This window comes from Sphaeramia orbicularis, chromosome 14, assembly GCF_902148855.1.
Source record: "Sphaeramia orbicularis chromosome 14, fSphaOr1.1, whole genome shotgun sequence".
NCBI lineage: Eukaryota > Metazoa > Chordata > Actinopteri > Kurtiformes > Apogonidae > Sphaeramia > Sphaeramia orbicularis.
The window spans coordinates 3,300,645-3,313,806 of record NC_043970.1 but is presented as its reverse complement, the minus strand read 5'-3'; the positions used below and the strand labels follow the sequence as shown (position 1 = coordinate 3,313,806).

Genomic DNA, 13,162 nt, shown 5'->3' with positions numbered 1-13,162 from the left:
GAGTTTTCAGGGCTATTTGGAATACCTGCCTGAACTTGGTTAATATCCCATAAATGTTCCTGTAATTTGACCCGCGGGGGCAGTTCCTGCAGTGAAGACACACACCAATGGCCCCAGCCCTGTAAAGTTATCCCCACGTTCCTGTGGTGGAAACGCGCCTAATAATAACCAGAGTAAAGTCACTTTCTGCTGTTCAGCTGAGCGTCAGGACACAACAAATATTACATCCAAGTTACATTCATATTCTGACAAAAGACTGTGTTTTTGCACTGAAGGAGCCTTGAGGCCTACTTGTGTGTCATGTACTGTTAAGCACAACATGCCACGGCTCATTGAAATCTGTTGCTTCTTCCAGCTTAGATTCTCCATTTTTTATTTCAATATCACAAACTAAGCATAAAGTAAGTGTAACTGCTGTCAAGAGACAGTTAAACAGTGCTTTCAGGAACTGACACAGATTCACTGTGTGTGTGTGTGTGTGTGTGTGTGTGTGTGTGTGTGTGTGTGTAGTGCAGTGTCTGCGTTAGTACTGTATATGTAGATGCCTCTAGTGCAGTACCATGGACAGTGCATACAAATGCAGTGTTGGTATCATGAAAAGCCTGTATGGGAAGTACCATGGACAGAGTCTGGGGTCCCTGTTGCAGTACCATGGACAGTGTCTGAGGTCCCTGTTGCAGTACCATGGACAGCACCTGAGGTCCCTGTTGCAGTACCATGGACAGTGTCTGAGGTCACTAGTGCAGTACCATGGACAGCACCTGAGGTCCCTGTTGCAGTACCATGGACAGTGTTTGAGGTCACTGTTGCAGTACAATGGACAGTGTCTGAGGTCCCTGTTGCAGTACCATGGACAGTGTCTGAGGTCCCTGTTGCAGTACCATGGACAGTGTTTGAGGTCCCTGTTGCAGTACCATGGACAGTGTCTGAGGTCACCGCTGCAGTACCATGGACAGCATTATTGTCTGTGTGTTAGAGCTGCAGTAAATGTATTCAGACTCAAAGCAGGTTTTCCTGCAAATGAAGTGCAACACTCAAGCCATTTTAGAACAATTCTAAAGGAAAATTCTAATTTTTGCCTGCTAACATTAACACAGCTGCCTGTATATGTATTGTTTTCAGCAATCTCCATATAATGTATGGTGGCAACTACCTCTCATCTTTTTTCATGATTAGTCATCTGCTATATTTAAATCATTTTTTTCATTTTTTGCCATTAATCATTTGGATCATTTACCAGTATATAATAACCATAGCTTTTAGCACCACTTACTTTGAGCACTCTGAAGTGCTGTCTTGAAGTGAGTATTTTACAGATTTTGATCCCACTATGTTGGCTTTTGTATCCACAAGTGACCACATTTCGACAAAAGTGGTGGAACTTCAGCAGCCCAAGGGGATGTCACCAATTGGTTTCGGAACTGCTGCTTTCAAGCCAGTAGATTATCTGGACAAAAGGAGTGGAGCTGAAGTTGCTTGAAAAGTCAGAGCTGTCTCCGAGTGGTCGGAGGTGAAGTAATGATAAACACTAGCTTACATCTGGTAAACTTAAAAAATAGAGCATTACTGTCTTGTTCGTGGAAACTAACAACCAACTAAACCCAACCAACTAAAACTAAACCTAACTAAATATAATCATTGAGACAAGAGTGACTCCTGATGGAAAAAAAAAAAAACCTATTGACTTTGTATTTTTAAAAACAAGTCAAAAGTAAATATATGGGAAAAACGCCCCTTGCCATCAACTTTTTAAACTTTTATTCAGTACTTTTAAAGAAGAACTTTATGACTTAACATTTCCAATCATAAAAAAAAAGTATCGACAAACAAATTTTTAAAAATCATCAATCCCCATCCCTTCTCCCTGAAAAGAAATTAACTATCTCTGACTTCAATAGAAAATAGGAAACTGCTGAATTTGCAGTTACAATTCAGGGGAACCCATTTTTTAACTATTGTTTTCTTTCAACGTCAGTAAATATCATCTAAGTACTGACCAATTACTTGGTCTGTCACTAATACAAAGTGATATCAAGATACTACTTCAGATAAAAATTCAATGTATGCACTGCAGATCTAACTCTGCTTTTAATCTCCATATATTTTGTTATAATTAACTTCAATGGGTAGGACTAATATTGATCAAAATGGCACTTGTAATATATAACTGCAAAAGGCTGCTTACAATGACTTAATGACATTTAATAGGAATAAACACGCTACTTTTAATATTCTAGTCACATTTGTTATTGACACCAATACTGTCTTAGCTGATTTCTTGTTATCACACATAACTTTTACAAACTGTAAAGAGCACCATTTTTCAAAAGTCAGTTTCCATAACCAATGAAGGGGCGGCCAAGGCCCTCTCTTTGGTCTGCTGCCTGATCCACAATGCACCGGACCCTTCTGCTTCCCCCTGTGGGTGGTGGGCCCATAGGGCAACAAGCCCATGTCTCTGGTTCGGGCTGGACCTGGCCGGACCCCATGGACAAAGGCCCGGCTACCAGGCACTTGCCTGTGGGCCCCAATCCAGGCCTGGCTCCAGGGCGGAGCCCTGGTAACTCTCCGGCCCGGGTACACAATCTCTTGTTTTTTTATCGGCGTCAGGGTCTTCTGAACCGTTATTCGTCTGGCCTTTCGCCTAGGACCAATCTGCCATGGGAGACCCTACCACAGACAAAATGCCTCCAACAACATAGCTCCTATGGTCATTAGGGCTCTCAAACTCCTCCACCATGGTAAGTTGACGGTTCAAGGAAGACTCGATTTACTGGTCGATCTACGTTCTGCCCCTCACCTATGGTCATGAGCTCTGGGTAATGATCGAAAGAATGAGGTCACAAGTACAAGCGGCCGAAATGATTTTTCCTTCGCAGGGTGGCTGGGCTCAGCCTTTGAGATAGGGTGAGGAGCTCGGACATCTGGGAGGAGACCTCGGAGCCAACCCAGGGCACGCTCTCGACTGGCCTGGGAACGCCTCGGGATTCCCCCAGAGGAGCTGGTGGAAGTGGCTGGAGAGAGGCTGTCTGGGCTCCTCTGCTGAGGCTGCTGCCTTATCTGGACTCAGATAGGCAGAAGACGACCATACAGTACAGTACCATTGTATCATGTCTACAGAATTTCTTCATTTCTGATGTTTGGACTGGTAACACCAGGCTACATACAAGCCAGCCTTAGAGTAGAAGTACAGAGAGTGGTACCATTCAATTTTAATTTGCCATATGATCTACTTTTCTGAGGGATCAAGATACAGATTGTGTCAAAAAAACAACTTTCAAATCATTTCTGCTCAGCTAACATTCATTTTAAAAGTGTTGTTTATAAGTGTAATTAGAGTATTTCATAGACAGTGTTACAGTTGGGAAAGGCCTTCATGGGTTTGTAGCTTTACTGGTTTTACTTGGCATTAAAGTGTATACTTTGTGTAATGACTGGTTTTGTCACTCTACATTATCCAAGTAAATCAGACTCACTGTATGTTAGAGTTTCAGAACCCAGACCCACACCTCATGGACTTAATGAGGGTCATCATCTTCATCATCATCATCATCATCATCATTTCTTTAAGAGTGACATAACAGATTACACAAACTCTACATGTCAATGTGGAGTGAAAATGAACAGTTTGTGTAAAACGAAATTCATGATTTTTGGTAAATATAAAACAAGCAATGAGGTAAAGGTACAAATAGAGGGTGTAGATATAGAAAGGGTGAATCAAAACAAGTTTCTTGGAGTGATAATTGATGATAAAATTTGCTGGAAACCTCACATTAAACAAGTGCAAAACAAACTATCCAGAAGCATCTCAGTCCTGGCCAGAGCAAAGAGGATCTTAAATCAAAAATCACTTCAGACTTTGTAGAATTCATTGATCTTACCCTATTTAAGTTACTGTTTGGAGGTATGGGGAAATACATATGCAAGTTCATTACAAAGACTTTTTCTACAGCAAAAAAGAGCAATAAGAATCGTATACAATGTTGGTTTTCATGAATACACAAATCCACTATTTTTACAATCTAAAACTTTAAACTCACTGACCTTGTGGAATTCAAAACTATTCAATTAATGTATGAAGCAACAAATAACTTACTGCTGGGCAATATTCAAGAAATGTTTTGTGAAAGAGAGGGAGGCTATTATTTAAGGGGAAAGTTAAATGTAAAGATTCATAAAGCACGAACTATGTTAAAAAGTTTCTGTATCACCATCTGTGGAGGAAAATTATGGAACAAATTGTGTGTGGAGATAAAACAAATATTAAACATAATTCAGATTAAAAAAAGATATAAAGAAATTATTCTTGAGAGGTACGGTATTTAATAATGACAATGAGGGCTGTTTGTTTATGGATGATGTACTGATAAATATGCTGTAATTATTGAAGAAAATGGTTGTATTGTTGAGTCTGTTTGTATGACTGTACTGCCATAATCATATTGTGTGTAATTCAGTTACTGCATTATGTATTTGTTGTGGTTCGATGCCAAAATTATGAAAATAGTATTGTTTGATTCTTGTATCAAGTCAGTGATAAAGGTGTAAAAGCACTGAGGCGTTGGATTAAATAAGTTTATACTTCTTCCTACTCCTTTTCGACCATGGAATATTCAGACTTGTATGTACTGAAGATAGATTCTGTCCATTTAAATGTTTTATTTTGTTTATTTTGTTTTGTTTTATTTTTTTTTCTTTGCATGTTCGAAATAAATAAATCAAATCAAACACTTTAATGTGCACAGACACTAAAGTATTGCTATAACCTGAGTGAATTAAAGTCACCCAGAAATCTGTGCAAGTGACATTCATGCGACAAATCCAAAGGTTAGTGCAACCCTCTGTCAAATACTGTAATTACAATGATAATTGCACCATTTTAAACAAACATTAAATGAATAGGAAAGTTTTGACAGCATTGTTATTTCATTTTTAACTGTGCAATTTCTATGAGCCCCCTGAAAGGTAAATTATCATCACTTGTGATCTAAGGTCATGAGATCTTCCAGGCCTATGAATGATTATCATATGCACGGCCGCAAAATCTTAATATATAAAAACATCAACCTGCCCCCCCATTACTCAAAAACTTGTAATTAATTACCAGTAATTACAGAATACTACTTTTGCTTGAAATGCCCATTCTTACACATTAGTTTTAGAAAAAGGACTTCTGACCTTCCTCTTGACTCTATTTCCAGGCTGCAGACAAGCTACCCTCTCATGCAAAATTTGGGCCGTTCATAGGACAGATGGGGGATAAATACATGATCAATATCTATACTAGGGATGTAACAATATGAAAATTTCATATCACGGTTATTGTGGCCAGAATTATCATGATTATCATTATTATTGCGGTATTGTTGAAATTATGCTAAAAATGTTCAAAAAGTACTGATACACACACTGAAATAATTTAACCAAGGTGTATTTTTGAAAAAAAAAAAAAAAAAACTTTAATTAAAAAAAAATACTTTCTGTTGCAGAAATATTCAAATGTTAACCCTTAGGGGTCTGAGCCTATTTTGGCCATTTTTCATTACTTTTGATTTTGCCTGTATATAGTATATAAACAAATGTTTACTATACCCATGTTTGGTATCTGTTTTTTCAGCCCAACTTCATCTATCTCATCTGCCTCTTATTTTTTCACTTTAACCTTCTATAAAAGCATAAAAGGACAAAACAAGACACAAAAAGATAAAATCCGATTTGAAAAATGTATATAATTTATTGCATAAATAACACAAAGATGCTTAATGAACCTTTTCAAAGAATTTTAAAAGTGAATATTGGTTCCAAATCTTAGGTATTGAAAATTAAAATTGTAATAAATTAAAACTATACTGAAATATTTGACATAAAAGCAGATCTTTACATAGGCGTTTTCTCCAGAAAAGTGCGTTAATCAAACAAGGTTATCATGATAATAAGAATTTAAACTGTAATACTATTCATCTGCAATTTTACTGCGGTTTATCATTATACCGATAATTGTTACATCCCTAATCTATAACTAGGGAGACTTTAACAGATTTGACTCCCAGACTTGTCCATAGTGTCATGAAACAGCATAATTTGATCTGTATTTGTTTTTTATTTGGACAGAGAAGGAAGAGCTGCAGAGGGAAGTGGTGCATTTCCCAATTCAGGAGGGTTTTTTTCTCTCCTTATTTCTGTCTCCTTCAGCTTTAAAGGCACTTGTCAACTTTCTCTCTAGCCACTGCACATCATATCCAACTCCTGTCTATCCAGACAGGAGCTGCTGTGACCAGTGGATAATGGTGTGCCTGTCTACACTGATGTCATTTTCTCCACACCCTTATTAGCATTACACAGAGGGCCTGTCGCTTTAACTGTTTCAGTGTGGGCAGGATGCGATCGTGCTGTTGCTACCAACTCCGGTCTGCGGCAGTGATCTCTGATGGGCATGCACTAAGTCAGCACTAAGCCCCGTTTGCCTAAATACATTGTCTTTACATTCATTAACTGTGGATTCTCAAACATTACAGACAGACTCAGACGTGGGGATGCGTTGGCTACATTAACAATCCCTTCAGGAATACACAAGCCCAGTGGACCCGGAGGAAGTCACTAACACTTGTTACAGAGATTTGTGGACATGGAGAATATGGTTAAACCCTCTCATGTTTCGACTGGGTCCCAAAACAAAGTGTCACCTCATTAATGTGCACAGCAGGCATCAGATTGTGGCAGTGGTTTGATCCGATATGAGGGGAGCGCGTTGTTTTGGTGTGTTAGTGCTGGAGTAACTGATTGAGTGTGCCACTGCTAAATGAATGATTCCACACAGCGAATGTGAACGGGGAGCAGTAATGCACCAGTATACCAGTGAGACAGAGGGAGGGGGGAAGGGGGGGGTGCACCAGACATCCCTCATCCTGCATCAGGGGGGGAGGAGGAGGAGGAGGGCTATCCCAGCATCGTGATCTCCTCTCTGCAGTATCTCCTCCCACTGCCAGATACACTGGGTTTGGCCAGCACTGCTACTCAAAGTCACTTAGGGCTCCACTCCTGTTCACAAACATCATCTAATACACACTTCAGAACCTTCTCTGAACAAAACTGGACCGAATAGGGATGTATCAGGGCCAGAGTGCAGGTAAAAAATGAAAACAAATGGTCCATAATTCAAGGACTCCATCTGCAGTACATTAATCAGCATTTTAACCATTTGGCACCTTTTGGAGTCATTTTAACGTACTTGCAGACAAAGAAACAACTATGGAGGTTCACAGAATCTGGGCAAAACAGTTACACATTAATTTAGAACACTTTTTTGCTTTTTAATAATGTCTGAATCAAGGGCAGTGCTTCCTTTCTTGTTCAACAAAAATTCCAAATACATTTTGCTTTACTGCATGATATTACCACCCATGCAAGGGCTGCTTTGTCATTATTGTTAGGGACCGAGCCGAAAGGTAAGGCCCTCTCACACAGTGAGAGGCCTTGCCTGCAAGCAAGGCCCTACTGTTATTATTTGTTCGTTTTTTCTTTTTCCGACGTCACTTTAAACTGGAATTTGACCCCCTAAACGTGCTCAAAAACTCACCAAATTTGGCACACATGTCAGGCCTGGCGAAAAATTTGATAAAATGTAAAAATTTACCCCATAGGTGCTCTCTAGCGCCACCTATGTGAAAAAAAACCTTAACGGACCTAGTGGCCAGTAGGAATGTCATAGAGACATGGAACCAGTGCCAAAATGTTTGATGGATGAAGCACTACAAATGATCTACTGACACTTATGACCTAACTCCAACAGGAAGTTCGCAATATGCCTTTCAAAATAAAATTTTTAAAACTAACTCCGATGACACCGTTTGTCGTATTGACTTCTAAATAGCACCAAAAGATAGAGTGAACCCTCCCCAAAAACGTGATCTCGTACTTTTTCCATAACTGTCTTAGTTTATTTTTTAGAGGCCTGCAAAGTTGCGATGTTTGGAACTCATTTTTCACTTTGGAGTTTTTCCCCACATGTGACATATCTACCCGTTCACAGGACTCACCACAATGCTCACATGCAAAAAACTTTTGAGATAGGATGTACAGTTATTGATTTATAATAATTTGTTTATTTTCATACTTTTTCCACTTCAGACTGCCATTTGACCCCCTTAACATGCTCCAAAACTCACCAAATTTGCCATGTATGTCATGGCTGGTGAGCACTTTCATTCAATATCAAAATTAACCCCTTGGGTGCCCAAATGGACTCTGTAGTGCCACCTATGTACTAAAAAACACACAAAATCTGCCCTAGCGGCCAGTAGGAATGTCACAGAAACATGAAACAAATGCCAAAATGTTGGTCTGATTGAGCCGACAAATCATACACTGACACTCATGAGCTAACTCCAACAGGAAGTTGGCAATCTGCCTTTGAAAGTTACTCTATGTTTCTGCAATTACTGCTTATTCATTTCAGACTTTTGAATGAAAAGTTCACCTCATTAAATTCCCACAAGTCTGCAGAATGCAAAAATGAAAGAATTTTTCAGATACGACCTATGGTTACGGAATAATGGCGATTTTTTGAAGAGTATGTTTACTTTCACTTTTCACAATGACAAAATTCCTATATAAGGCTTACCAGTATACACCTGTATAAGTCTGATAGTAGACCAGTGGTTAAAGCACTGGTCTATTGTGCAGGAGGCATGAGTTCAAAACCCAGGCTAGTCAGTGGCTTTTTTTTTTTTTTTCCTTTCCCCCTCACATTTCAAAACAGGTTTTGCTGCATTCTATTTTGGATATTGGACATTTTGCACACATTATAAAGTACACTGAGTACATTTTTTCAAAATAAAACCCGTATTAAAAATAACACATAATGTCTATTATATAACTTCTTTTCATTTTTATGACCAAACGCTCAACTGTTTGTACAATGTTTCTTCATTCAAAAGTACTCTTTCTCACAGACACACATGCTCACACAATAGGGTTTTTCCAAAATAATAGCCTTAAATGTGATAAATCATCACTTTTATGCTCCATTATTCATACAATTTCAATTCATTTTTCAAATTCATTCTTTCTCTCACATACAAAACAAATGCACATACACACAGTAGGGTTTCCAAAATAAAAGTCTCATTTTAAAGGTGATGGTGGTTTCAGCAGAGGGTCGCTGGTGTTCTGTACAGATGTAAGGAGGACAGACACTAAAGGGTGGGAACTGGTATGGGGACGGAGAGGTGTGAGTGGAGCTGAGGTGTCAACGGTCACGCGAGGCGGATTGCGGGGTAGGCGGATCATGAGGGAGGCGGATCGCACGGGAGGAGTATCGCGTGGGAGGCGGATGGCCCGGTGAGAGGTCCCGCTCATTGTTGCTTGCAGCTTTAATTGTTTATTGATACTGCTCATATGTGGAGTATAGATTCAATTTGGGAAAAAAAATACCTCTTTTCATCTTGACATGATGTGTAGAGAGAGAAAAAAATTACTTAAACCATGAATCATCCTAAACACTTGAAAAATAAGATAGCATTTTTTGGCCTTACATTTAAATTGCATTTCATGTCATGGTTTTCTGTTTCTACTGAACTTCATCCCATTTTGTTTTTCTGCAAATTAGCCAGTAATGAAAATTACTGTTAATTGTACATTCTTAAATGTCAGGATTTGCTCATTTTTTATCATGTAAACACTCAATTAATTCTGAGTGTGTTTTTGGCGTGACTTTTGTCAGTCAACATGGACTCAGATTTCTGCCATTAGTTAAAGTTTTTAAAACTAAATATGGACAAAATAGAAATACAGGAATAAGCTGCCTTGGTGTTAATGCAGTGGATAAATATATAATTCTTGCTTTTAGCCCCTTCAAACATTTTTCTTCTTCACCTACACAGACATGACATACTGTGGATAGAAATTTTGCAATCTTTTTGTATCAGATCAGAATCCCTGCATTGCATTGTGATGGTAACATACCATGAGTTATAACTACAAATCTCTTCTGAAACCCGGGTAAGACCACTGAGCATCTCCTGACTCCACTTTTGGAAGCATTATACTTGGCAAAACGCACGCTCCGAGGCTTCCCCACAGGTATTTAACTGTTAATGAGCACTCAGCTGATGCTCTGCAGCACAACACTTTTTAAATGACTACTAATTCATCAGTTTGTTCATGCAATAATCATTTCGGACATTTTAATTCAGAAATGACAAAATTTAAGATGATTTAACAAATGTCAGTCAAACATCTGGAGGCTTGGGCTATTGTTTAGTGAATAAAGCTCTCTGGACACATCACCACATCACTGTGGGCTGAAAGAGATGATAAAAGTAGTTTTTTTTTGTTGTTGTTGTTTTAATATTCTACCTTTTATAGAGGAAAAGATTGTGTACAGATTAGGTAGATTCATGGATAATGAATGTAATCCCTAATGACAGCAGCATGCATGATTCTGTTACTGCTCTGAGCTTCTTCATCCTCACACACAGATAAACAGACCAAGTCCAGCTTTAACCCTTTCATGCATGGTGGTCACTACAGTGGACAGTTATTTTACAGCTGTTCTATTGTATATTCATGGGTTTTGTTGTTTTAGTTCCATATTTGCCAACACAGTGGATGCTTATGCATCATCCCATACACTGACATTCAGACCATTACTGAAACTTTGCTGTTTTTGATCAACCTGATCTGCAGAAACATGTTTGAGTGTAAATCAGTGGTCATTTGTCAGACAAAATCAGGTGTTTTTGCATATTATCTCCAAGAAGTGAGTAATAACTAGCATTAGAATATGTTAAAATGAGAGAAAACATCAGATTAGCAGCATTAAAAATGTTATTATTTCATTGTTTTCATATCACTTTCTGATATTGGGTTTTAAACATGTTTCTTTACTGCAAAAATTAAATGCATGGACATTTTTGTAACTCCATAAAAAAAAAAAAAAAAAAAAAAAAAAAAAAAAAAACTTGATCGCATTGTTTTCTCATGCCTAAGGAGGAATAAAAACACTCAAGAAAAAAAATCTTGACTAAGGTTCTCATAATTCATGCATGAAAGGGTTAAAGGCAGCTCACACCAAAACTTACCAAGAGAAATGACTCAGTACTGTTTGGCCAGAGCACATCTGCTCTTGGTTGGCAATACTTGATCAATGAACAGTATTAGTGCCAGCTCCTGTGTGTTGTGCTCAGATATGGCTTCCACACACATCCACAGTAACTATGGCTTGAACGCGCTGATCAGTGCAAACATCAGGAACACATTTGCAGGTTTTGGATTCTTGGTGCTTTCTGTCCTAAACACAGCCACACCTTGCCAAACCCTCCGCCCAACTATCACTCAGCTAAACAGGACACAAGGAGCTAATAAACAGCGGACAGATCACGGCTCATATCTGCCGCTGTTTTTGCGCCAAGTCTCCAGCCCATCTGATGCTGTTCTCTGCGGTGCTTTGGCACACATCCCCTCCTCTACCCCCACCTTAACCTGCCCGCTATCGGCTCCTCAGCCCGGACACAGAGGCCGTGCAAACACGAGCCTCCGGTCAGTCCTCGGACAGGGGCTCTCCTGGGGGTTCACAGCCGCTTCGTGCCGCCGCCACCGCCGCCTCTCCATCTCCGGCACCCCGCTACAGCACCTGCCTGCCCGGGGAGGAGGCAGTCCGAACCGGTTTACGGCGTTCACTGTTACCTAAACTGAGGCCTCTCCCGTAGCAACGTGCTCTCTCTCGGGTCCTCCTCCGGGGGTCCAGCCGGTCCAGCTTTCGCTCTCCAGGGGGCTGCTGGGAATCCTCACTACGTCCTCCTCCTGGTCCGCTGGCGGAGCTCCGCTCTGTCTCACCCCAGCGACGTCAAGTGACGTACGGCAGCCCGCCAAAACACCGGAAGTGGAGCACCGGAGGCTTCAAAATAATGCTGCCTTCAGTTTTTGGGGTTTTTTTTTGTCTTTTTTTTAGTTGTAGTAGTAGGAGGAGGAGTTTATTTCGAGCACATATAATCGTCAGATAACAAATAATCATACAACATGATAAAAAAAAAAATCAATCAATCAATCAATACAGTTTTTCTGCGCTTGAAAAGGAGTGGAAAGAAGTATAGAGGGTATGCATGTGACGTCATCGTTAGCGGAAGTCACCGCGGTTACGCCCACTGAGTGACAGAAAGGGAGACGAGTAGCAGCTTTGGCTTGAACAGCGGGAATGCATTACGTCACTTCCCCCCTGGGCCACGCCCCTCTCAGTCAGACTGAGTGGCAACAACAAACAGGCTCAACATGGCGGAATATAGCAGTAACTACAGCGAGACCGGAAAAAATGTGGAATATAACATGAAATTAACCCTTTCATGCATAGTGGTCACTACAGTGGACAGTTATTCTACAGCTGTTCTCTTGTATTTTCATGGGTTTTGTTGTTTTAGTTCCATATCAGCCAACACAGTGGACACTTATGCACCATTTCATAAACTGCAATTCATACCATCACTGTAACTTTGCTGTTCTTGATTGGTTCTTGAGTGGAAATCAATTGTTAATTGTTATTTTTTGCATATTATCCCCATGAAGTGGGTATTAACTTGTGTTAGAATATGTTAAAATGTGAGAAAATATCAGATTAGCAGCATTAAACATGTTTTTGTTTCATTGTTTTCATATCATTTTCTGATATTGGGTTTTAAATACTTGTTTCTTTGCTTCAAAAATATAATGCATAGTGTAGCTGAGTGGACATTTTTGTAAATCCATGGAAAAAAACAACTCAATTGTATTGTTTTTTCATGCCCAAGGAGGAATAAAAACACTCAAAAAAAAAAAAAAAAAAAAACTTAACTAAGGTTCTCATAATTCATGCATGAAAGGGTTAAAGACAAATGGACTGGACATGGATCCATACAAGCTACCAAACAACAAGTGGTCTACGAACACTGATCTATGGCCGGAAATCACGTATCCTGACATTTATATGAACCTGAGTTCAACGCCGGGAAAATCCACAATGCAAAGTCTGAAAGCATACAAAAGACAAAGAGTTGTTGACATCCTCGTCATTGTTAATTAGAGGATTCCAGCTGGTGAGTGCTTTCAATTCAACATACTATTGTTTTTGAGGTTTTGTGTCAGTGCAGACGAATTTTCTTGGGGGTGATTGCCAAGGTAAAGGCCCAGC

At 39.5% G+C, this 13,162-nt stretch overlaps 1 protein-coding gene across 1 annotated transcript in view; it reads right to left on the bottom strand.

Moving 5' to 3' along the window:
* The window catches only part of capn5b (calpain 5b), a 118,521-nt gene extending 106,689 nt beyond the window's left edge, over positions 1 to 11,832 (bottom strand). The window contains exon 1 of the mRNA XM_030154597.1: positions 11,683 to 11,832. The gene's annotated coding sequence lies outside the window, so the exon portion shown is untranslated. The remainder of the gene's footprint in view (positions 1 to 11,682) is intronic.
* Positions 11,833 to 13,162: the final 1,330 nt, after the last annotated feature.